Raw genomic sequence first — 6,000 nt, 5'->3', positions numbered from 1 at the left:
AATCTTACCCTCAGTGACAATAAAAGACGGTACCTCCAGGCAACTTGGTTTTTGGGACATCAGAGAGGAAAACCTGACTTTACTTGTGTCCACCCCATCCTCAATTCCAGATATGGCCGACTGAGGAATCAACTGCAATATCTAATTTTTTTAAAAGAAATAAGGTATCATTTTTGGGTGTTTATCGGTATTAATGTATTATAGGCGTCCATGACAACCCCCCTTTTTGTAAAACTTGATATAAATAGAACACATTTTACGATCTGTTGAGATGTGAGCTATACTTCATTAAAGTAAACGATATACACTAAAATATAACACAGAAGCGACATACAAGACTGTCTAGCCGATATTTATTTTAATGGGAAGCGACTCCATTTTGTATAAAATTCTAACATTCGGTGGGGATGTTAATACATTCGAGGTGTTTTTCCGAGCTTGCCGGAAAGGGCCGAGAAGTTGCGATTGTATCGGGATATAAATACGGGTTGGTCACGTGATCAAATCCCATAAAGCCCGATGGACTACGTAATTGTTTATTAAGAGCTCTTTGGTGTCATCTCCAGTTTTGATGTATTACCTTATGATCCAATATTTAGCGATGTTCATAAGCCTATTTCCTTACAAACGTATGTTACAAATGCTGAAGACATTTAATGACTTGTCAGAACAAAAAAGGAAACAAATGTTAAAGTGACTAGGGGATTCAAAAAAGATATTTTACTTTTTGATAATGAAAAGTTATGTTGCATGTTGACATAATTATCTTGCATGTCAACATATTTATCTTGCATGTCGACATATTTGATAGAAAAATAACATGCACACAAGGGGCAGATATATGCCACCATACTAAATAGCAAGGAATGAATTAATTTTAGTTTAACTTATAATTTGCCGTATGCCTCATATGGACACAACTGTGATCGGCTAAAGCCGATCACAAAAAAATTCAAAGGTTCCATTCACCTTGTAGCCAAGTTGTAGGTAACGGGCAAATGAATACTATAGTCTGTTCCAAGATATTTATGCAGCACATTTGGATGTCGTCGGTCCTGTAACACACCAAGCGGTGCAGACAGATTGAATACTGCGCGTTATCATTCAGTGCTTATATTCATATTCATACTATGCCAAAATATATTGATAGAAATGTGTAAGACGTCTTCATGTAGGTTAGAGTGGTGTTTTGTTTTAGTTCAAAATATTCTGTTTTGAGTGATTTTTGGTGATTTCTACGAAGAATATGTGACCAATGTCATTGTGATCAATCGTTGTTATAAGTTTGATATACAGCATACTAGCATTCTATGTAGCGTTAAAAACCTATACTGTATATTTTCTGTGATCTCGACCGGGATGAAGTCTGTGGAAGCAAAAAGAATAACAAGGGGGGGGGGGGGGGGTGATGCTGGGTCCCAATCTATGTTGAAAGGCGATACACTTATTTAATTTCAAATATAGAGAAAGAAAATTTGAACGGAACGAACCCCAGGGTTCTTTCGAAGCTGAAGCAAGGGGCAAAAAAGTAAAGAAAACTTATACAAAATATAGAAAAAAAACTTATCATAATGATAAAGTATTTGTGAGGCAATATCTACATTACTATTCCTCCCTCTCACCTCCCACCCCCATGGATTAATTCTTCTTCTTTTTTTAAATATAACTAAATTTTATGTACTAGTTCAGTACATGTTTGATGTTTTAGGCCAGAGAGTTTTTGGATTGACTATTTTTATTTCTCTATTTATAGCTCGTTCACAGAGCTGAATGAATATATATATGGTTTTAGCCTAAAATGACCCCCTTAAATGAACATTGTCATTTTACTATAATTCTTTGTTTTATTTGAACAAAATACATTTGAAGTTTTTTTTTCATAATTTTCATTTTGATTTTAGTGCCCAAAATTCAAAAATATGAATCATAAAGTTTGCCTTTTCCCGCCATGTTCGCATTTTTATCATAAAACGGCTTGTTTTGAAGCAGTTTTTCTTTAAGGAAACATTGAGCGACTGCTTGAACAAACAAAATATTTTCACCAAAGATGTATCTTTCCAGTACTTATAAGTGACAAAAAATTCGTTCTTGTTCAAAGAGTCGCTCTATATTTTTTATTCGAAAAAAGATAAGAAAAATGTCAATTTTAAGTTATAAAAATAGCGTCACTTCTGGCGTCATAAACTGCCAGTGAGTGCATATAAATCAAATAAATAGGTGAAAAACATTTTATATAAAATAACACAACAAATTAATGTACCTGAATCACTTTAAAATTAGCGAATTATGGGGGCCAAATTTGACGTATATCATGTATAGTTCTTTCTAAAATTGAATAAGACTTTTCTATTCTGAGAGAGCAAATATGGGAAAACAAAATTGAAAAAAAAACCAATATCACAGTTGATTCAATACAATATGTTTAAGGAATGAATTCAATATTTCTTTGTTTTATACGATATAAAATGGTTTGGGGCAGTTTACGCTTTATTAACCGCGAAGCGCTTTATAAACCGCGAAGCGGTTTATAAAAAAGCGTAAACTGTTCCAAACCATTTTATATCGTATAAAACTAAATAAATATTGAATTCATTGCTTATAATTTAATTGTTTACTCTTCATTATAGATAAAAACGGTCATTTGACCTTTAAAATGACATAAAATTGTACAAAATTCACACGTAACGTCAGGCGTATTGATACGTTTTTGACGTTAGTCTTACTATGACGTAGGCAACATTCTTTATACAATATAAAACAATTTTTTTTAGCCAATCAGAAAACGCGTTACAACCAGAATTAAATTATATCCCTATAATGATATCATACCGATTACTGGAAGATTATTCACGTGATCCCCTTTTCGTGTTATAACAAAATGCTCTAACTTGGTTTACATTTTTGGGATTTCTTAAATATATGGATCCATTTACTATTATCTTATCCAAATTCAAAAACAGTAAACCTTTTCTTAAAATTTAGAAACTGTGGCAATTTATCATGCATGTCAAATGTGTGTAAAACCTTCAATAGTCTATGATAAAGAAAGACAACTCTTGCTGATTGAAGCAATTTTTGTTGCAAAACTATACAAGGTGCTATTTTGAACTAAAATGCAGCGCTTCAGTATGTTTTGTAACATGAATAGAAAATATATATAACTATAATTATATGTATATTATTTTCTTATACATTTTATATTTTTAATTATATGCTGCGATGGTAAAAGTTTGTTTTTTCTAATCACTATGTCTAGTTTTCTTCATATCATGATTAGACACATTATCAATTTTTGAAAAATCTAGCAGCGCTTCATCACTTCAACTTTGTTTCATATGAATCGATTGATATTGACTTTGATGAAAATCAACATGAATTTTTTTTAGAAAATATATGGCAAAATTAATAGCAGAGGGATATTACACCTTAAAGCTTGGTTATGTAAATGTCAATAATACGTTGTGTCAATGTATCTATTTCGTATATGTCCGATATCATATGCAATGTCAACCCGTGCATGCACGAATCAAAGTGTATACTCTGTCCCAAGATATTTTGGATTCACGTTTGGACGATTTTTAATAAAAATACACTTACCTGTGAAAGAAGTGCAATTGAAATAGTTGAAAGGGATATTTTCCAAGATAATTTCATTGACACATTATCATCTTTCACTCGGAAAAATTCACAGAAACGAAAACAGATTCCTTACGGAGATTTATAATGGGGAATGTTTACATCTTTTCTCCATTCGGAATACACTCGGAATACATCGCGCAATATTTCAACGTTATCATCCGGGCTTGCTGCAATGCAAAATCTCCGTAGACATCACATTTTTTAGCATTGTATTGAAACCTGATAAGCTAACAGGGGCGTTTTGACTGAGAAATCTTGGAAATTTTTCATACTTTTGAATGAACATCGTTTGGATCCTGAGGTATTTATAAATATCAAACAATTAAGCCAAACGTGAATCCAAAATATCTTGGGACAAAGTATAGTGTAATTTACACTGTCAATTGATTGCAAAAATAGTTACCACCTGGTTGAATCCATCCAGCGACCACAAAATCAAAAGATCTCCGTGTTACCACTAACTTTCATTGGATGTCTTAAATATATATGGCTATATACATGATTGCATTAGAAAGGTCACTTATTGAAATTTTTCTTTTATTTTCAGAACGAAGACCATGTTAGCTCTATTTTCAATGTCGTTTTGTGTGCAAATCTCACCCCCTATCTTTTTTGTAGGAACTTGTCCAGCCTGCAATGCATGTATGACCAAGTATGCCTACTCCTGTATATATTTGTTTGATTTATCAGGCTACTAAATCGAGAGCAAGTTGCACCAACGGTTATTGTACATGTACAGTTTTAAAGTGTCAAAACGTAATGTATCTTGTCGCACACTTCGCTTTTGTTTCAGACGGAAATTAATCCCCCAAGCTTCAGGCCTCATCCTACCCCAAGGGATTGTGATTTGAACAAACCAGAATCAACACTACCTTGGAATCCTTCCATACAAGTTTCAGCTTTTCTGGTCAATTGGTTGTTTAAGTCAGTTTTATTATGAGAAGACTTGTTAAAATGCCAACAAATCCATGGTCCTGACATAATCATATATGTATATGTATTAAATGTGTTTAGATAAGTATCTATATATTTAATGCAATCAAAATCAAGATTAGTCAATTTATAATCTTGACCATCAAAAAGGAGATCGCAATAAAGTAAAATAAAGGCTATCTGCTAGGATACCAGTAAACATGTTACGAAGTTTTTTGGCAAGAAAATCCTATCGATATGCACGTTTTACCACTGCCATTGGTAAGCTTAATGGTATGGAGACTGTTGTTTCTGTCATCATGACCATGTTAAATTAACTTTATTCTTGCCCATCAAGAGAGCAGCCCCGTCGGTGTGTTCCCCGAACGGCTACTCGACAATTAGGCAATTAGACAATTATGGGGCCCTATTAAATATTGTTATATTTACCTGGATTGTTCAAGAGTATCATGTGTTGGATTTATTTTATTTAAGAGGAATAGACACGATTTCTTAAACTAAGATATTCCTATCCAGTTAAGTACATTATATGTATTTAATTTACTTATTGACTTATTAATCTAACATTATATTTTACATACATATACAAAAAAGGTAGATGCTTACTCCAAAATTTCCTAGCAAGCTAACATGCAAACAAATTTTTATAAGAAAGATTATAAAATTATTTAATTGAAAAACTCGATCGAAAATCAGGGATATCATTTTTGATTTTGTTCATAACGAAATTTAATCTATCCTTTATTATCATGATGAAAAATATCAAAATAAAAAAAAATCGCCTTTGTTTCGAATCTTAATGTCATATATATGAATGCATTATATTCCCTTTAAAAGATATTTTTTGACATTAATTTACAAGATCTATTTATGGATTTGTTGTTCTTGTTTATCTTAACCTTTTTCTGAATTTCATTTGCAATGACAATAATAAACTGAAAACTGATATTTAGGGGATATCTGGGTGATTCCAGGCACAGTTATTAGTCAATTCAATTTACATGTACAAATTTTTTAAAGAAAAATTGACTAGCTAGACAGTAATGTTTTTTTTTCTGTACAGATGCCATATTAGGACAAATTTTTACCTATTATTTTATTAACCAACAAAACAAAAAACTCTCACAGAGAAGGGTATTGAAAAATATTTCCGGACAAAATGATAATTTCGGACAATTTTAGACGGATATGTACATGTATAAGAAAACGGATCAGAATTCCGTTAGCAGTTTCAAATAAGCCGTACATATAATGTAAAGTTGGTTTTCGGTGCTCAAAATAATTATGCATCTATGCCATATGTATATAGGAATACGATGCTGTTACCGAAGGAATGCAACTTTAGATTTTCCTTTTCCTTATTAACAAATTGATTGCCTCCCCTACAGTAACTAATTACTACCCTTTCGTGTATATAAATCATGCATT

The sequence above is a fragment of the Crassostrea angulata genome, chromosome 10, assembly GCF_025612915.1.
Source record: "Crassostrea angulata isolate pt1a10 chromosome 10, ASM2561291v2, whole genome shotgun sequence".
Taxonomy (NCBI): domain Eukaryota; kingdom Metazoa; phylum Mollusca; class Bivalvia; order Ostreida; family Ostreidae; genus Magallana; species Magallana angulata.
Note: the sequence above shows the minus strand (reverse complement) of the source record.